A 21,687-nucleotide genomic window follows, 5' to 3' on the forward strand; every position below is an offset into this window, starting at 1 on the left:
AGACTGTTTCCACAATGCCAGCCTCGGTGACCAAAAATGAGGGGGATATGAATCAAATGTCTCTGGCCTGTAATAACTGTCTTTCTGCTTGTGATACAAAGATAAACATTTAAAATGAATTGTTATTTTGAGCATTATATTCACAGCAGTGCAATATGAAGCTGATCTTTCATAGATAAGGCTTTTGACAACAATGTTTGGAAGTGCCTTTGGATTGACTACCCAAGTTGTGTATCTGCTTCGAAGACAATTTTGACTCCAGCATCTTCATAAATCTCATTCTGCGTGAGGATTTAGCCCTGCACTGATGTCTTGCAATGCTATTTCTTTGCATCTGTAAACTCAGCTTATGGGAAGGGGTTTCATTGAATAGTTTGAGTTGGAAGGGACCTTAAAGATCATTCAGTTCCAATCCCCCTGCCATGGACAGGGACACCTTCCACTAGGTCAGGTTGCTAAAAGCCATGATCATGCAGCCTGGCCTTGAACACCTCCAGTGATGGGGCATCCACGACTTCTTTGGGCAACCTGTGTTTAAAGTTGTGCTTTTTATTTTTGAAGATTGGTTCACTTTGGAGCACCTTTTTGTAATTTTCAGTTTGTCCTATAGTAGCGAAGATCTGTCTTGTTAACCAGTTCTGCTAAGTGCTGTACTATCCTGTGGAGAAACAGTCCCTGTCCTGAAAAAGTGACAAGTGTCAGATATGGCAGGTGACAACTGGAAGGCGGGAAGCTACACACCCGGAAATTTGAGGATTTCTGTCATTCAAAGGATTTCAGAGGTGCTGCAACATGCAAATTTGAGATTCCTTTCCATCACTGGAGTCATCTCCCTGACAGAGGTGCTCTGGTGTCTTGTGAAATGGAGGCAAACAGGTAACAAAAACCAGAATTTTCAGAATCTACTACTCAGGGCAGTAGTGATTGCTGGAGGAGATGGGCACTGGGCTTCTTGAGAGGGTTTCAGTCATGCGCTTCTTTAGGAATTGACTAGACAAGCTAAGCCTCTGTTGTGGGGAACTGTTTGATAGAGGTACTTTTGCAAATACAGAAGCTGGTTTGGTGAGATGAAAGACCGAGCAGACGTGCGTTCACAGCCTGCTCTGATTCTGAATCACAGAATCACTTAGATTGGAAAAGACCTTTAAGATCATCAAGTCCAACCGTTAACCTAACACTGCCAAGTCCACCACTAAACCATGTCCCTAAGCACCACACCTACACATCTTTTAAATACTTTCAGAGATGGTGACTTCACCACTTCCCTGAGCAGCCTGTTCCAATGCTTGACAAATCTTTTTGGGTAAGTAATATTTCCTGATATCCAATCTAAACCTCTTCTGGCACAACTCTAAGCCATTTCTTTTCATCCTGTCTTTTGGTGCTTGGGAGAAGAGACCAATACCCGCCTCAGCACTACCTCCTTTCAAGTATTTGTAGAGAGGAATCAATTCATGGACTCGAAGCCACTAACCTTTCTAGTGGAAATTTCCAGTTGGTACAAACCCTACCAAACAGGCTAGCTAGAGCCATGCTGTCTCTGGGGCTGCTCGCCAGCGAAGCAGCCACCTCCGCCCCAGAGAATATGAAGGTCTCCTGCCTGACAGGCGCTCTTGTCATTTGTGCTGGCTGGTGGAATGGGCTGCTGAAATGCACCAGCTTTGCTTCAGCTGCGTAGAGTGTGAGGTCTTTGTGGTGAAGGAGCTCCAAAGATGCATCCCAGGTAGGACCAGGCAGGTGGGTAAAACAGAGCTGCTTGAAGATGGGACAGCAAGAACAAGGAGGAATTTTTTTGGTGGCAACTTGCAGAGAAGCGAGCACCTCTGGTACTGTAATGCCTGGGTCTCCTTAGGTCTTTAACATGTGCTGGCCTGTGTGAAGAAAACCCAGACCCTCCTGTTGCCATCCTGGTCCTGTATGTTTGTTGCCCGGCAGTGAAGTTGTGGAGGAATTATATGTAAACCCCAAAGTGCTCTTGCTAGTAACCTGGCTCAGTGGGGAAGTAAGGAGCAATTTAGCTGTTATTTTTGAATTGTCTTCTCCTGCAGTCACACAGGAAAAGCTTTTCTTACCATGCAGCAAAGGAAATGTAGGAAATTTTCCTTTTTTATATTTTTTTTTGATTCAGGTCCATCTAATCAGCTCCACCTACACAGTGGTGCTATAGCCAGTTCTCACATGCTTCCTAATAGCCATCTGCCTGTGCAATTAATGGCTTGTCTGCTTGGAGGAAAAGACTGAACAAGAGCTTTGAATATTTGCTTAAAATATCTGAAGTGTCTGTGTAGATGTTCCAGGATGGATACTCGGTGCTGGCTACGAACAACCCCCACTTTCCTATATTGTAGATTATTACAGGGTGACTGGCCTTTTCCATCATGCACTTCAAACAGGGCAGGTTTCCCACCTGCCGTGTGAAAAATTAACAGCTGTGGCAACATAATATTCCTAAAATACTTGCTTCCAAAAGCTGAATGCAAGGCTTACGATGTTGGTTTGAGAGGTACGATGGCTGATATCCCAGCTTCCCCGACAGTGCATTTGGTTGGCGGGAAGATATGCAGAAAACAGCTCTGGAACAAAGTGCTTCAAACTCTGCTTAAGAAACAGAGTGGAGATGTTTGGTGGATCACAGAAGTAAGTTTGGTTGTGTCGAGAATAAATATTTCCCAAGGCAATAAATAAAGACCCATGCAAGTTTTCCCTAGGTGCTTTCTGCAGCTGATGGTGTAGATGTGGCATTGAGGGAGGATGGAGCCAGGAAGGGAATGGGGGTACCCACCGGTGCTCAACAGCCTTGAATCCTATCCTATCTCTGTGTGGATCTGTCCATCAGGAGGAAGATCAGCCCATGTCCCTGGCAGCCTCCTCTTACTCCCATGCATTACAAAATACATGCATTCCTTCCCCACAGCTCTTTTGTGACCTAACTGATGCTCTTTGGTGCTTCCATGCCTCTGGAAGTGGCTGTGTGCGCCTGAGCACCAGGGGAGCCACAGCAGGACACAAAGCGTGGTGAACCACAGCTGAATTAGACAGCCTGGCAGTAAAACTGGGCTTGAGCTTTGGTTTGTGTTGCAAGATGCAAGGAAAAGTAAAACCAAATGGTGTGAAGGCAAAGTAAGAAAGCTGATGTAACTGATGGCAACACTAGAGAGGAGGATGCCAAATTGTGTCAGTGGGTCCTTTGGTTTCAACCTGGGCTGCTTCCATGGCAGCTGAAGGACCTTCTAGAGAGCATCAGCCCAGTGATACTGCTCTGCGACGTGGATGGGTAGGGATATTACCCCATTCATGTGCATGTATATACATGCGCTGGTCCCAAAAGGAGCTGGACAAGAAACAAGGCTTGCTGCTATGACCTATGCAGTCTGTTTCCTTTCATCACATATGACTTCATTTTTCAGGCTCCTCCAGCTTTGGGTACTGAGGCTTCAACCATTGCCTGTTATTATCTTTGCTTACACCTCCGTAGGCTGAATTTCATCATCTGCAAGGAGACACCAAGGAGGAGGGAAGAGACGAGAATGTAACTGTCTTAACCTTTCCTTTTTATCTTTGTCACACGCATCCTGTAATGTCAAGGAAGTGTAATAGGTAAAAGGTGCCCAGGGAGAAGCAGTGCAGGAGCAGTGAAAGGTTGCAGTGAAATTTCCCCACCCTCTCGTGTCCCAGCTCCAGTCTTCAGGTGTTTTAATGTCAGGAGACATTCCCTTGGCTGGGCTGAAAAATACATGTTCATGTGGGGTTAGAATTGATGTGTGTCTGCGTGGGAGAGGAGTTTTGGCTCCAAGGTTATGTTTTCATTACATGAGATTTTTGCTGTAGTAAGCAGGGGATTTCAGGAAAGAAATGGGTGTTCTTGTCCTCGGGATAAGTCCCATCAGTAGCAGAGCAGCACCCTCATCATCTCTGGACTTGCCTGTCCTGAGCCCTTCGCAGGAGTTTTATGTCCAAGGCAGGACATGTCCTTCTTGCAAAAGCCATGTATGTGAAAAGCAGAGACACCTGTTGGAGATGCTGGAGGCCAATATTCAAACACACCTGTGCCTGATTTGTGCCAGGAATTTGAACTCCAAGTTCCCACTCCTAGAGGAAGCACATTCCCCATGGGGGTGTAGAAAAAAAGTGGGACGTGAACCACTGAATTTCTATTGTTCCTAAATTGCTCAGAAGCTTTGTCTTTTGTTGGACCAACAAGGGACGATGCAGCTCTCACTGCACAGCTTATCAGTGGTGTGAGGTGTGATTCTCTGCCCCATGGAGTCTATCAGTGCTCTGAAGAAGTGGATGAGACTGTGCAGGAGTGTGTTTGGGGATTCCAACCAAGCAGCGAACAGGAGCCCCAGGGAGGACCTGGGGAATCCTGAACTAAAATTGGAGATGCTTTTATTGCATGTGATAAGACTTCAGAGCTGAAGATTAAGCCAGGTGATGTATTCTTTTTAAATGCAAGATGTGCTAAGCATGTAAAATACCAAATCCAGCCATTACCACACTGTTTTGCATGCCAGACTCTCCCCTGAGCATGACCTTCCTCACCTCCATGACCCTCCTCACCCTTACAGCCCTCCTCATCCCCAAGTATTCCAAGCAGCAACTTCGCTTTGTTCTCACCCCTTTGTACTCCTCCTCTGTCGGAAGCTGCTATCACCAAAGCGAGCACGTTGCTCTTACTAATAGCAAAGTAATCAATTTGAGTCACTGTATACATTAGTAATGGCTGTGTAATTCTAGTGCAAATTAGGTTTGGGCAGGCTGCGAAGAAGCCTGAGACATCTCTCCTGAGCAGAGCTTGGATTTACTGTCCTCTGGGGAAGGCCACGGCAGAACGCCCCCGTACCCCCCTCACAAATCCTCCCTTGATTGGATACAGTATGGTCGTCTGATTAAAATTGTGCAGTGGTTCAGAAAATGATTTTCAGCTAGTGCTTCACAGTAAATTACTTTTTTTTTTTCCCCCCAAGACAACGAATTTTTTCCTCAAATACAACTGGACACTGAAACAAGAAGCTCAAGAAAAGCAAGATGCCAGTGAGACAGAGACAGAAAGGGGTCAGCGGAGCATCCAGCAGCAGGGACACCATGCCACGAGCCATATCCAGTGCGCAGACATGTATCTCCTATGAGACCAAAACCTAGTATCCCTGTCCACATGATACTGCCCACTTAACACCCAGATCTCTTGCTTCTCCCAACAAATCAGGCCCTTGACAAGGTTTGTCTGTGTCATGGGCAGGTGAGAAGCACTCATAGGCGAACATCCCTCTGCCCACCGCCATCTCCCCACATGGGCTGTCCCCTTCCTGATGAGCTTTGTCTGTGCCTGCCACCAAACCACTTAGGGAGGGAAATGAGAGGAGTAGAGTGTCCCTCCTGTCACCATCCACTCCACCCTGTTGTTCACTGCTGCCTTTGAGGTGAGGAAAGCCCCACAGCTACATGCCCACTACGGCTGGCCATGTAGCATTTTCCAGTCCCAGGTGTTAAGGTGTTAAAACCACTGAGCTCATGCTGAATGGTCACTGAACAAAATGTACAATTTTTCCTCTGTCCACGGAATGAAGGTTGCCCGAGGGAGTTGTGGCTGCCCCATCCCTGGAGGTGTTCAAGGCCAGGTTGGGTGGAGCCTTGGGCAGCCTGAGCTAGTGGGATGTCCCTGCCCATGGCAGGGGCGTTGGAACTAGATGATCTTTAAGGTCCCATCCAAGCCAAATTATTCTATGATTCTATGAAGTGGTATGGCATTGCTATAGGTAGTCACTCATTGAGCTGAAGGTCTGAATTTACCATCTTTTTGTTTTGTTTTGTTTTCCTGGAGATGCTGTGGCAACCTGGGGGAGCAAACCAGTTAACCACCTTTATGTATGGTACATTTAAGATGTATCTTTGCATTCAAAGAAGTGTAAATCTGATTTCTTCCCTTTTGGTACAAAGAATTTCAATGCTAATTAGAAATGTCTCAACGGCAATGAATCACCTGACTCTTCTACAGCTCTAGAAAGAGAAAAAAAAAAATTATACGTGGTGCAAAATAGTGGAGAATCTTTGTCACAACCGATCCAAACTTCCTACCTTTGCTGCAGCACAGCCTCTCTCCAGTTTGTATTTGCTCAATGAGAAGTGAGTAGTGTGGGGGAGGGAAGGGCTGTTTATTAAATATGTTTCACAGCATGTTGGCACTGTGACTGGAAAGGAGCAGCTCTGTTGCCCACTCCCTCTCCTGGTCCCTGCAGGGTCATTCCTAACCGGGGATGATTAGTGCCTTCATCCATCCAGTTTGAAATGTCACATTTCCTGCTGCAATTAGGAGGAGCTTTTGTCCACAGGACATATGTGTGCGCGTCTGAGGGGGTGTTTTCATTCCCTCCAGGTGAATGTTTTAGTAAGCAATGTCCAATGCATAACACAAATACTTGAAAAGAAATGTTTTACTATTACTAAAGATCGTTATTGCAGCTTTAACCACCTTTCAGAGGTTCTTGGGAACTTGAAAGAAGGAGTAGGCTTGTGAAAGGAAGCATGATCTTGTTTTTAAGCTGAAGCACAGGCGAGAGGTCATTCCAGTGTGATCAGTTCTGAAAGGAGCTACTTTTGCCTTTCCAGGGCTTGCCAAACTGTTCTCAGCCCCTCCTGAGGCACCTACAGGCAGCTGGCAGCGAAGGTCCCCCGCTGGTGGAGATGGGGCAAGAGATGCCAAAGGGCAGATGCTGCAAGTGAAGTATTCTATGGTAATACAACAGCTCTGTGCCCTGCTCTGAGGGTGCTGAGCATCCCATTGCTGGAAGGGATTTACTCTATGCAGTGGGACTGCCTGAGCTGGGCAGGGGGCTGGAGAACCTGCTCCGGGGACTCCAAGGCAGCAGAAAGCATGTGAGGAAAATGTACAGGCCAAGAAAAGAGCTTAAGTATGGGCCTGGCAGCATCCAGGCTCTATGTTTGGTGCACTTTCTACCACTGACTTGGCCTGTGCCATCTATCACACTTTTATACAATACCTGGATATGGATAGGGTGATGACACGGGCCCGGGACATTTCTCCTTGAGAAATCTGGATATAAACAACCAGTTTTGGGGGGGGAAGAAAGACACTGCAAGACACTCTGGATTGTTTACAATAACCAGGCCTCACGCTACCAGTATAGGCATATCTAAACATGCCTTGAAGACCATAAAAAAGCAGTTCTCCTCAAGGATTTCAACCTAAATATAAAGTCCTTCTGATTCTGATTTGACAATGTATCAGCAAACGCAGGATGAAATTTCCAGTTCTATTAGCTATTGAGTAGACCCACTGTTTATAATGGAGTATAGCTCCAAATGAACTAACAGGGCAGAACAGAGGCCTTGACTACAATATGTAACTTCACAGGATTATGTGTTTGCTTCCTGCATCTTGTCTAAGAAGAAGAAGTTCCTACGCAAATGATTTAAAAGTTTCCAGGTATAATCCTACAAGCGTTATTCACACACGTAGTCTCAGTTACTTTAAAGGGGGCTCTTCATGAAAAGGAAATTTGCCACCTTAGAGTTGAGAGGTAGGAAATAAAACTATTGAGTTAGTCACAGTGCACCACCTGTATAATTTAGGGTATACATTTAACAGTATAAGCACTAATATATTGTGCTCGGTGGACAAGACTTAGAAAAATTAGAGTCCTAATATTAGATCTCTTCAGCAATATTTGGGACGCAAAAAGCCCTGAGTCATCAGGATACAGAAGGAGATACCTAACTTTAGGTATTATATTTGAAGGTGGTGTTGCTTTCAGGGCATTCTGTGGGCTGAAAGCTCGGTGTCCTGTGAAAGGGAGGTCTGAGAAATTGCTCTAGCTTTTACAGTTACTGTACTTTAAGCTGCTGTTGTTCTCTGTTGAGTATTTAAACACTTTTTATGAAGTAAAGTAGATCTGCACTCATGGTCATTTGTGCTGGCTCCTTGTCTCACCTTACCTTCTTCACGGTTTTTGTTTCCCTCCCTGGCCAACAGTGCTACATCTCTCCCAAGCTGGGTTTCAGCTGCTGACATTGTCTTGGTTTTGGCCCCTGTTAGTGCTGGCTTTAGCGGGCACTACAGAACTGAACTGTAGGAACGGAGCAGAACCAACACAGGGGACCCCAGCTCTGGATGTTGTCTTGATGTTTGAGTCCTCAAAACTCTCATCATCAAACATCTAATATCAAAATGACATCTTGCCAATAAAACGTCGTCCTCTTTTTCTCTTGTGTCAGGCATCTCAGGGTTGCCCAAACAGCATGTTTCTGTGAGTAATTTGGCAATTACTCCTGCTCATCTGTGGCCTTTCCATAGCACCAAGTGCATCTTTTAGTTCAGAAACCATGTACAGAGAAAATCTGTTCTTTGTTCAGGTTAGATGCTGTTGAGGTTTCAGGGAAGAGGTGCACTTGCTGTAGAAGTGGCTGTGCTGCTGCTGCATATAGCTTGAAGGTGGTGGCATTCTCCACTCAGTGATCCCTGGCTCAGTAAAAGCCAAAATTTGTAGCCTCCCAACAAGAGTATTACCAAGAGATACCAATGTCTCGCCTGGTATGCTGACATATATACTCAAATCTGACTTCCAAGGGGCACTCTGGGAGGTCAGGTACTCACTCGTCTACCTCAGGCACAAAATAATTAGAAGCCACATTATGTGGACTGCATTAGTTTGTCATCAGCCTTAATGATAATGGAGGTTGAAGTCGTTCTGCTGTTGACCTGATATTTCTTTTAAAAATGTGCTTATGACCTAATTTTGAGCATTGACATATGAAAGTCCTGCCCTTGGTTTTCAGAAGAAAGTCAAAGAAAAAGAGGATAAGAAGGAACATAATGAGAAAGGAAATTGGTGAGGAGGACTCATGACGAAGAGTGCAGAAATCACAGGTCTACCAGCGGCTCTTGCTTTACAGCCTCTTCCTTCAGAGCACAAGATGAAGCTCAAAACTCAAAAGAAAAGATTTTGTATACAAATTAGTGTCTTTTCTAATTCACTGTTATTCTACATTACCTGATATAGCTGTGTGTCCTAATACATGTTTCTGCACACCATGGGAGTGTGTGTTGCTGTTTCACTTTTGGGATGACTTTGTACAGATCTCAGACAATGCACCAGGCAAAGGCCTGGGATTCTTGTGGTTTGCATGTAGTCTCCCTTCCACTTTTGCCTATACCTTACTATTTTTCCTATACTTTCTACTTTTTTTTTTGTGCTGATTTCATTTCTTCTTCCCTCATTCCTTGGTGTTCTGGCAGCTCACAAGGTTTTGTCCAATTCAGACAGGGCTAATCTGCAGGGAAAAATGACTAGATTTTGAATATACAAAAGAAAAAGCACGAAGCCCAACATGTTAATAAGGGGCAGGCTTTAATTACCTAGCCATTATTGGATTACTCCAGAGTAGAGGAAATATGACTAATGCTATGTCTGTGCTTCTGGCATACGACTGCTGTCAAATTCAATAAGGACTTATTAAACATCACAGAGGTGTGACTAAAGAAAATGATGAACAGAATGTGGAAAATAGCGACAATGGTCCTATTGTGTGCACTATGAATTTCTAATCTGGGAGGGTGGAGAATGTCTGGGAGGGAAGAGCAGGAAGAAATTGCTGTATTTTGTCATCAAAGAAAATCAAAGTTATCATTGTAACTGTGAAATGGTGGGTGATCCTCATGCCCAGGTAATCCTGGGGTGTTGCTGAGTCTTCTCTCATGGCCTTCCTGGTGCTGATCCCTTCTTCAAGCATGGCTTATTCCCTTTACAGGAGGCAAGGGTTGAGTAAGAAATTCAAGAAGGGTCTTGGGGTGAGAGATCAGAGCACGGGTCTGTCCTTCTGTGTGTGGCCACCACTGCAGAGTGATAGTCTCATTTTTCATCTCTCTGGCCTAGGAGTGGTGCATTTTGGGCATCACAGATCCAACTCCAAAGCCGGACACAGAGAAGTTTGACTTTTGGCATACTCACAGCCTGTGAGAGGGCTGGAATAGAGGGGCTTTAGGCTGAAGCCTGTTCTTGTTGCTTAGAAATTCAGTCTCCCAATCAGTCAATCCCCACGGGTACACAATGCCAAAATATACCTGTCCTGCGCAGTCTGCATGGTGGTGTTTTGGAGAGCTGGAGGTCTACTTTGATGACACAAGAGACTGCAAAGTGGATGAAGATGTCCAGTGGGAAATCCAAGCTCCAGGAGAGGTAGGAATTAAGGACCCACCTCTGCCTGGTGTGACCTACCAGCTCACGAACCCTGTTGGCTCCAACCCAGCATTTTGGTTTCAGCCTTCAAAGGTATGGCTCCTTCTGCTGAAAGGCACAGAGAGGTCCCTGATTTAAACAGTCAAAATCATCCTAGCATGGCAAGACACATCGTATTTTTGCTGTCACTGCTCACGTTAATCCCCTAAGCAGGTCATCTGAGCTGTGCTGGCAGACCCCTGAGTTAAACTCTTATGAGATGCGCTTTTGTTTAGGAATCAGCCTCAAAGACTGCTCTGGAGAAGCAGAGACTGATATGAAACACGCAATTATCTTCTTGGAAGAGGTATAATTGTAGAGCTAGATTTGCTGCTAATGTGAAAACTGCCAAAACCGTGGTGACCCCATCAGGACCTTGCCAGCCCATGCCAGTGTCAGTTGGCCGTGTCTTCCAGTTTCTTCCCTCAAATTACTGCCTCTGTCTTTAAAGCAAAAACAAAGGCATAATTGACAAACATTTTCCCGTTTTCATGCATTAAACAGTTAGAACAGCAAACACAGAGGACTTATATCACTTCTCCTTTCAATACCTAACATTAGTATCTGCCTTCCAAATGAGTTTTTAACAGCTGTGTTGTTTCGAAATGTAGCACAGAACCATTAACAGCTTTCCAGAACAACTGTATTACTTTTAAGTAGAGCATTACAGGGCTGAGTACTATTTCTTTCAGAGATGCAATTAGGTAGGTGATGGACCGTGATGCCTGGTCAGGTAATTGATCAAGTGCTGGTCAGCTATTGCCTTGTGTTAATAGAACTATCAATGGTGATGATACAAGTTTACTAAAAGCAATGGAACAGCAGGGTCTGAACCAGGTGCTTGTTGGGTTTTACAGGCATTGCTGTGTGCTATTGAAGCCCTGAGACAGAGAAAATCAAAGCACAAGCTTAGCTCTCTGGTTACCCCTGCTGCAGAGTTGCCTCACCTGAACCTACCTAGTGCATGGACCATCTGGGAGAGACTGGGGTTGCACACCTCAGTGTGAGAGTGTCCTGGTGGGTTATCTAGTCTGGATCCTCTGTAAGCTCTTCTAGGGAGGGAAAAAAAAGCTGATATCTGCTGAGTGACCCACACTGAGCTCTATTTATAATCAATGGAGAGATGTGTGTTCTTTACACACCCATTTTAGGATGGGATGGATAGCATTTTATGCTCCACTTTCTCTGGTGGCAAGATTTCCCTGTAAGAAATGATACAAACTCTCTTTATGGTGTGCAGGGAGGTGCGGCTCATCAGATGCTCTTTGTGGACTTCCTGCGGAGGACTTCAATATTGCAGCACACCTGTAATGCATGCTAAATTTTGAAGGCAAACAAACAGATAAACACAACTGGCTCAAGGTCAAACGTGGAGTCAATGATATCCAGAAGTCCTGGCCCCATTGTGCAGGCAAAGGCACTTGATTAAATTATTGCAATTATTTTTTTCCTTCTTTTCCTGTTGTAATGCTCTTATTACCTTCCTAATAAACTGCACTTATTAATGATCCATCAACCTCTTCTAAAGAAATAAAATTATTTGGGAATTTCAGTCTCTTGAAACTTTAACCAAAACCCTAAAGCATAACCTTAAAGACACAAATTTCAACATATCCAAAGTTCCCAAAGCCATAACTCAACTGCTCTCTAAGCCATAGCTGCCCCAACGGTCTAAGATTCTTTTTGTCTACATGTAACCCCTCTTTTTGAGTTTATATTGAACAAGATACATACAAAAATATATATTTAGCAAACTATTTTATTTTTGATGGTTTCATGCACAGCAATGGAATTGATCTGGAACTGTCCTCATCAGCATATGGATAACGGAGATGTGAAGCCCATCAGGTCCCTCTTTTGCAGTATTATAAGTGCTGATCAGTGACAGTTCACATAAAAAGATGCTCTTGGTAGGCTGTAAAACTCCTGTAAAAGATCCAAGAACGTTGCACATGGAGAGACTGAAATGTTTGCAAATAAGAACAATGAAGCTGGTTAAGAGTCTGGAGCACAAGTGTTACGAAGGGCGGCTGAGGAAACTGGGACTGTTTAGCCTGGAGAAGAGCAGGCTGAGGGAACTCCTTATGGTCTCTACAACTGCCTGAAAGGAGGTTGTAGTAAGGTGGATGTTGGTCTTTTTCCCAAGTAACTAATGACAGGACCAGAGGAAATGGCCTCAGGTTGTGCCAGGGGAGGTTTAGATTGGATATTAGTAAAAATTTCTTTATTGAAGGAGTGGTGAAACATTGGGACAGGCTGCCCAGGGAAGGGGAGGAGTCACCATCCTTGGAAGTATTTAAAAGATATGTAGATGTGGTGCTTTGGGACATGGTATAGTGGTGGCCTTGGCAGTGTTAGCTTTATGGTAGGACTTGATGATCTTGAAAGTCTTTTCCTACCCAAATGATACTGTGATATGTTGTCTGCTTAAGAGGTCTTAAGGGTTCAGGATCTGATGTGTTCAGGCAAACAATGAAGCAGATTATTTTCAACATTCATGTTATAAATCAAGAACCATTAATGGAGCTGGATACATTAGGAGGCTTATACATTAGAGGAGATTCACAAAGCTTGAAATATTCACGGATCCAGCCATGGACACTTTGGTCTCTTCCCACAAAGCTGTCTAGGGGAAATGGTTGGAATAGAGAGGTTTCCTCCAGATCTGTAAGAGTATCGCATAGCTTTGGTCCAAACCAAAGCATATAGTCCTGACTAGATGTAGAGGACTTGTCTGTAGAAGAAAGGGAATATCTTTATCTGCTGTTGTCAGTGGCTTTGGCCATGGCCTCTGGGAAATTCTGACAATGTATTTGGAGGAAGGACAAAGACTTGCTGGGCTTTTCCAGCTTGTGTCTACTTGTTCTGCTGATGCCTGGCTGAATTCCCTGGCGTGGAGGCAGCCTGGTACTCTTCTTCTTTCTCCTGCTTTTCCTATTTGCTTGCCAGCTTTTTTTCGTGCTTATCTATATGTTTTTGAATATAGTTCTGTCATTTGACAAGCAAGGAAACTCTCACAGCTTGCTATGAAGTTTTTAGCAATTGGGATTTTCCTTTGCAGTCCTCTTGACGGTGCAGAGGAAAATTAATGGTTCAAGCCCCTGATAATGAAATGTGAGATGAAAGGGTCAGTGCCCAGTATCTTTCCATCTTATAAATATCTCCTAACTTCCAGCTTTGCAGAGAGAGACAAAAGAAGTTATTTGCTGGGCTAACCCCCTCTTCAGACATCAGTTGACAGTCTCCTGACTTCGGGAGTAGCCTGAGAACGGAAGAGAGATTTCTGAAGTAAAAAGTGCCCTGTGATGAGGCACTGGAGCCAAAGACACAGAAACTGCTCCTGGACTCCCAGCCTGTGGATAAGAAACTCTAACTGACACTTAGGAGTGAGTGGGGAAAAAATGTCTTAAACCCGTGTGACACTTATATAACTTCAGGCCTGGGATGTTTTTCTTACAAAGGAAAGATGAGTATTGCCAGGGGAAGCTTTTGTGATAAGGTCTAGCCAATAACCTCTGAAAAAGGAGACTTACTAATAAACAAGCCTTCAGGAGAGGCCAGGACATTCCACATCAGGCTTGTGCCCCTCTTGACTGTAGCAGGGCAGGGAGTTTGGGCAGCTGCTGGTGGCTCCCAAAACCAACACAGGTCAAGGACCTCACTTTGCTTGCTGAGCTGGGCCCAAGGCAGTCATTTTTTCTGGGAGCTTCCTAAAACCAGCTGATCCTCCTTACTCCTTGTAAGACTTTTAGTCCCCTCTAAGAAGCAGACTGGGAGAACACAGGAGGACTGGAGCAAGTGACCTCCTGAGGCTCCTCCCCACCTGTGTTTTCCTCTAAACCTACTGGGATGGTGTAAAGAAGTAGGTTCTTAGGAGCAAACGTTAATACTCCACCTTTGTAGATATTGAATATATGACAGAGACAGGCAAGGGAGTTGTGGATGATGATTGCCATGGGCCACCTTTGAAGTAGGCCTGTACACAGGTCTTCTGCCAGGTGATCCTTAAGAAGCTACTGTTTGCTAGCCTGTTAGTTGAAGTCTGGCACATTCTGCTCAGGAGGCATCTTCCAGGCTGATCCCAACTTTGGCCAGCCAAATTTATGCACCTTGGGATAGGTATTTACAATGGAGGGAGTCCAGACCAATTATGTATTTTAGATGTTTGCTCTTTTCCCAGTTTGGGACATCAGCAGATGCCTCCAGTGGATGGGCTTGGCACATGTTACCCAGGTGGATGTGGATTCCTATCCAGGTGGATTTGTCTCTCCTCAGAGCTTTGCCTTCTCCCTCTATCAAAGTACAAATTTGAGTACCACATTTGGCTTCTGTGTTTCTCATCAAACTACAGCCTCTCATCCTTCCCCAGAAGTGAAGGGCCCACAGTGCTTTTACAAGCAATCTGAACAGGGACTGGTCTTGAAACTCACCTACCTGACTGCTTGGGTGGTTGATAAATCACTATTTACATGCACTAGAGTGGTGTTGGTAGGCAAAACCTGTAGCTGCAGCAGATAACAGGCTGAAAAAGGATGCACCTTTATGCTTTCAGAAAAGTGTGTCCCCCTCCAAATACTTCTCTCTAGTCCTGTCTAATGATATTTAATACTAGTGGGTCCCATCTTGCTCCAGGCAAAAAAGACACTCCAGCGGAAACAGACTATACAAGACTTAGGTAAGTCTTGTACAACTCACAGAATCACAGGATAATTAGGCTTGGAAGGGACCTCCTGCGATCATCCAGTCCAGAGCCCCTCTGCTAGAGCATATTCACCTACAGCAGGTTGCACTGGAATGTGTTCAGGCAGGTTGTGCATATCTCCAGAGAAGACTTCACAACCTCTCTGGACAGCTTTTCCTCATAAGAGATGTTCCCCAATCATCCTTACGACCCTCCACTGGAATCTCTCCAGTGGTTCCTTGTCTTTCTTGAGCTGAGGAGCCCAGAACTGGACACAGGACTCCAGATGTGGTCTTCCTAGGGCTGAATAGAGGGAGAGGAAGAACCTTCCTTGCCCAGCTGGCCACGGTCTTCTTGATGCACCCCTGGCTACCACTGGTTTTCACTGCCATAAGGACACATTTCTGGGTCATGGTTAGTGTATTGTTCACCAGGCCTGTCAGGTCCTCCTCTGCAGATCTGCTTTCCAGTCAATTAGCTCTGAACCTGTACTGGTACATGGGGTTGTTCTTCCATAGATGTAGGACCGTACGCTTGCCTTTGTAAACTTCATTATATTCCTCTCCACCCAGCATTCCAGTGTGTCCTGGTCTTGCTGAATGGCAGCACAGCCTTCTGGTGTATCACAGCTGTCTGATGTAACTTGTAGGTCTCACCTCAAAGATATATTTCAGTCTCAGTGTTAGGATCCTATACACACGCTTCTTGCTGTCTCCAATTGCTTTCCTGTCCTACCTCTATGCATGCTGCCCTTTTTGCAAACCAATACAAGGTGTCAGGAAGGCACATATCAGGAGTATCTCCTATGCAGTGGCAGCTCTCTTCCTTTCTGAGGTACACCCTGAAAAGCCAAAGCTGCCTGAGCCTGGTGTCTACATTTGAATCACACTCATGTTCCTCCTCTAAATCCCCACCTGAGGTCAAGCTTTGAAAGAAAGGTCAGTTCTATTTGAAGGCTGTTCAGAAAGAAACTGAATCACTTAATGATGAGTCATGTGAAAATTAAATTGATGCAAATGTTAATTTGACAACCTGAGAGTCTGGAGAGAGTTCCAGCCAGACCACAGGCTTTGTGTTAATGCAGCTGTGCTTCCTCTGGCCTGAAGGAGGTTTTACAGCAGGTAAACACGGGGTGGGAGAGACGTCACTTCACCAGAATTATCTTTACCTCCCAGAGACTGACTCATTGCAGGTATCTCGCAGGAGGGGAATCTCTGCGAAGAGTCTGTATCATCACAGTGTCACGACCTGGCAGCAATCCTGATTAGCGGCCCTGATTCTGGGATGTTGAATTTTTTGTTATCAGCATCAAAGGTGCTGGACACAGCACTACTGGCTGACTTGCAAAGCAGCTGAACACTTCTAGCTCTTCTAATAAATCATTAACTACTCTAGAACGATCACCAAAGTGTGCAAGGAAATAAGCAATTACCTCCTGCCCTAGAGGAGCAAATCCTGTCGAAAACAAGAAAGTGTCTGGGGATAACAATATAACTAGAATAATTAAATGCTCTTTTATGTTTGTTAAATTCAGGATTATATTCATAATTTTACCCTCCACCCCCAATCAAAGTGGGAGGTAATTAACTTTGAGGCATTATTACTGGCACTGACAGACATTCGCCTCATTTGCCTGAGCACAGTCCTGACTTTTTGCACCTGTTTTTCATGGACATGAATGACCACGGCAAATGTAAGGAAAAGGAGAAATAAGATCTGTATTTGCCATACACAAACAAAGGTCTTAAGGTTATGCAGCCAAGCTCATGCAAGTGCGGAAATGTCAGAATTAAGGTTGTCTTTGTAGTGCTCGCAGCAGAACATCAAATGGATGCTGACTCCTGTACAAACTTTTAAGAGATATCGAAGCTAAAGATAGATTTCTTACCAAAATATAGCCATGTCAGAGCACTACATCAAGTGACATTTGAAATGCCCTTTATTTTCAGATTATGATTTAATGCAGAAATAAGATGACTTGCTTTGCCAAAAGAAGAGTCCACTTGGAAAACCTGAATTCTTTCTGTCTTTAGAAGTGACAACTGAACTTCGGCAGCTTTGTTTGCCCTTTGTCAAAAGGAAAATTCTGGCTTGCTAAATTTTAGGTGGTTTTTTCACTTTTCTTGAAGTATTATTAATGGTCTTATACCTCAGGAAGCAGTCAGAAAATACTTGGAAATAAGATTTATTATATGACTTGTGGCCTGGGATTCCCATGGGGGAGACTGAACTCATCAAGCTTTCAAACCAATAATATTTAAGACAAATAATTTGGACAAAGCTGGAAGGAAGTGCTAAGATAGAGCTGAAAACTTCGATAATCAGCCAGGTGTAGCAGAAGTGTAAAATAACGAGGGATGAGTTCTGCTCTTTTTTTCAGCACCATCTCTCTACAAATAGCACAAGTAACATTCCTGCAGGGCAGGCATGCTGAAGACAACTAAAATTTAAAATGTTTAATTTGCTTCAGCAGGAAAACAGGAAGGAACAAAGTTTCTCAGTGTAAACAGAGGTTTCATGTCTGTCAGGCTGATTTTGTACCTGAGGGGAAAAAAACAAACAATGAGACAAACAGAACCTATGGGATAAAATAACAAAACCAGACAAGTAAAATTTTCCAGGCTCACCCAGTCTATTTATTTCCTTTCAGCAACCTGTAGCTCATTTACCACATTGCCAGCTACTACAGATTTACTGTATGTTGCAAAATAACTTCATGTTTGAATTGGTGCTCCCAGTACCAGCAACAAGAGAGAGTTTGACTTTCTCTCCAAGGTCTCACCCCAGTCCAGCTGCTCTGTCTGAGGTGAAAGCATGAGAAAGTCCAAGTCTCCTGAAACCAAAATTCTCATCAACTCAAGAATAAAGATCTAAAAATTAACTAGACAAGAAAAAAATGAAATGTACGCAGCCTCAGCAATGAGATTCTTGTTTTCCAGAGTCCTCTTCAGTGGAGGGGTGGGATGAGGAGGCTGGTATTGGCGGTAGGGTTGGAAGCATCAAGGGAATGCACAAGTGTGAGGTGTATCATCCCAAAATTATATGGCAGCAGGCATACCTCCTCCCTAGGACTCCTATTTATGTATGCAGATGAAAGCTTAACTGGTTTGCGCAGACTGAGACTGAGGATGAGAGAAAGGTCAATGGCAGCAGGCAGCACTACTGTCCTCGCAACACCCACGTGGCCCACGAGTGGAGGTGCCCCATCACTGCCATCCCAGAGATGCAGCACAACCTGAGTCACACAGTGACATGCAAAGCATCCAGCATCCAGCAGCATATTCACTGGTTGGTTTGTTATTGTCATTGCCACTTTCTTCTTTATAACTGAAGGGGTTTATTTATTTATTTTATTTTATTGGATCTTGCTGAGCCTTTGTAAGAGAAGGGAAATGCATGTGGGAGGGTTGAGGGGGAGGCTATGGCAAGACTGTTGTTAGAGACGGGGCTAATGGCCTAGAGATTTGATAAATAATTCTGTCTAATTTAAGCCTCAGGAGTTTCTAATCGAATTGCATCACCTGTGGTTCTGCTGCTTTCTTCCAAGCCAGAAAGAGGAAAGAAAAAAGCTCCACAGAAACCCCCGACCTTTGCTACAACCAGCTGTGAATGGAGGCTTTCCAAGCCTGAGCAAGCAGGGTGAAGTTGAAGGGAAGCATGTTCTCTCTAACAGCCCTTTCCTCTAAGAGCCGAGAGGATGAATGCTGCAGCCAAGGGGCTGTTTGAAGAAGTCTGGGCAGCTGGTGAGGTTATCATGGGTACCAAGTCAGCCAAATACACCAGAGGGGATGTAGAAAAGCAGCTTTGCCTTTCTCAGCAGTACAGCAGATCGTACAGGGTCCCCCAAAAGGCTCACCTCAAAATCGAACATCAGCTTTTACATTTCCTTCCATTGGCTCATGAGTAAAATAAGCCTGAGGGTGAAAGGGAGAGAATATGCCTAGATGCAGCCGACATCAATGTGCTATAACATGAGCAGGGTAATCCTGGAGTGATGAGGGCTACAGAATATCTGATTTTAATAGTTACTGCTCTTTTAAAGGGAAAAGCAGAGTTTTCAACCAAAACACTGACTTTTTATAGATTTTCTTTGTTATGTAGCCTAAAAGTGGGATCTGTGTCCCAGAAGTTGCATCCGTCTTGTCACAATACTTTCAAAATACCTGAGGCCTCAGGCTTCGAATATAAAACTTGGAGAAGGCTGCTAATAACCTGGAAGATGAATGATATTTATCCACACTGAACTGGCAGCATATCTGAAAGGGATAACTGCATCTTGATTTTTAGTACAAATCCTTTAAATTTCCAGCTCCACAACTGCGGGGTTAGATTCCTGCTGTGCAGACTCTGCTGGGCACGCATTTTTTTGCTCTCAGTCATCCATGCACAGCTTTGCTCAGGTGAGAAAGGGCAAGAGGCACACGGAGATCCCAGGAGCAAATGCTGCTGCACAGCAGATTTTGTCTCTTCTGCTCATGCCACTCAGCATACTTCTCTTTCTGTTACTACTGAGATGAGAAGTGTCTCAGATGTAGCCTGCAGCAAAGCAAGCTGCAAGGAGTAAACCAGAAAAAGGCATCCTTATTTTGGGTAAAATAAAAAGAAAGAAAAGTCTGCAAAGAAATTTAACTCTAGAGGGATCATACAGCTCAAAAATGTCCCTCTCTGAGCCAGAAATTAAAAATCTGGTGGTGCCAAAGATGGGCACAGTGAGGGAATGATGTGAGAAATGTAGGGAGGACATGGAGAGAGCCTACAGGAGAGCTTGGGAAGGGTTTTTTTATCAGGGAGTGCAGGGGCAGGATGAGGAGTAACAGTTTTAAGCTGAAAGAAAGGAGGTTTAGGTTAGATATTAGGAAGAAATTTTTTCCTATGAGGATGATGAGACACAGAACAGGTTGCCCAGAGACGTCGTGGCTGCCCCATCCCTGGAGGTGTTCAGGGCCAGGCTGGACGAGGCTTTGAGCAACCTGATCCAGTGGAAGGTGTCCCTGCCCATGGCAAGGGGGTTGGAACTGGATGATCTTAAAGGCCCCTTCCAACCCAAACCATTCTATGATTCTATGAAAGGGGACAGATTTGCAGAAACAAGAGTGCACAGTGGAGAGAGAAGGAAACCCAGTGATGGGCTGAGACCATGTGTGGCAAAGCAAATTCAGTGTGGTTGGGGGAACAACACAGGATGTATGCCTTTTGGGGGCACAGGAAGGAAAACCAGCAGGATCTACAGCCTGTGGCATGTTTGTCTGAGCTCAGCTTTTGGTGAACATCAGTGAGCACAGGGAATTACTGGGAGAATTGGCTGGGAATGTAGGCATAGAAGGGGGGGGGACTCAAAAATACAGCAGCAGATACCCATGGCAGCCAATGCTAGCTGTGAAGCACCTGCAGAAGCTGAGCTTGAAATACCCGTCCCATTCATGGAGATCAGATGGAGCAGAAGTAATTCTGGTGGGTCATCTGAGTTGCCTTGGGAGCACACCATCATGAAACTACTGTTCCGGTCACCATAACTAATGCTCTTCTGTTAGGGGAGGGCTGTCACTTGTGAAGAAAGGGAGCCCGAAGCCAAGACTGAGGCACAGTTATTCATGTGCATGGCTGAAGCTTGCATTGAATCAGCCAAGGGCTTACAATGAGTCCCATGCCCTCAGACTCATTTTGAGGGATGTTTTTTTCTCTGTTGAGACCAAAGACCAGGTCTTAAAAACAAAAAAGACCCTTAAAAACAACCTTATCCTATGCAGCTCCACAGACAGCTGTCTTCTGCAATCAGATCAGGGCAGGAAAACGCCCCCATCCAAACTGCAGTGCATGGGCTTTTTAAGATACCATGTGAAAGAAGCAGGCACTTGCCTTTGGGAACTAATTGTGGGGTGAGGAGCGGGGTGACTTTTTATTTTAGCAAGGACAGCGACAAGAAGAGACCATCGCAATCATCCGATTCGCCTTTCTGCACAGTGAAGGGAAGTCATGAGAATGTGCCCAGTGGCACCCCAGCCATTTGAAATGTTTGGGGTGAGGTGACGCCAGAAACAATGTCTGTAATTATGGGCCCTCTTCCCGAGTGTGAGGAGGAAACAAGAGCTGAAAGTAGATTTTAGAAGAACAATACTATAATTACAATTTTCACACTAGAGCTGTATTGCCTACATGGATGCGCTTGGGGGATTGCGTGCGTGTGTGTGGTCATTTGTGGGGATTGAGCACATGCTTGTGTTGTATTGACCCCATCATTTCCCTGCCATTGATTTTTTGAAAGAAACATTCGATTAAATTCCCATTTAGCCTGGCTAAGAAGAAGCCCATATTATACAGCTGATAAAGAGAAGACAGGGCTTCAGAAGCTTCATGTGTATTATGGGACTGATTGTTGAAGTTTGCACTAGGATATAAATCCTCCTGGAAATCTGGCTTACTTGGATTAAGTGCTATAATATTCAGCCTGACTCTATTTCCCTGACATCTCATGGACCTCTTGGCACTGAGCCAGGCACCAGGGAGCTGCGAACAGAAACTGGAGAGGTTTGATGCCTTAGTGTAGAACCAAGAAAGCTGATGGGCAGAGAGCTCCTAATTTGGCCTGGGGGGAGTGAGGGAAAAAGCACCATGTCTTCAATTCTACCCTTTGACAAGAACGATGAGTCTTCCACTGGATGTTCCCACACACTAAAGCTTTGTAAACTATAATTAAGGAAGTGCTGAACAGCAGTTTCAAATAATCACATTTTCTCTGAAGTTGGAATTAGTGGTAATTCTTGTGTAGATTTAACC

This window comes from Cuculus canorus, chromosome 2 (genome assembly GCF_017976375.1).
Source record: "Cuculus canorus isolate bCucCan1 chromosome 2, bCucCan1.pri, whole genome shotgun sequence".
NCBI lineage: Eukaryota > Metazoa > Chordata > Aves > Cuculiformes > Cuculidae > Cuculus > Cuculus canorus.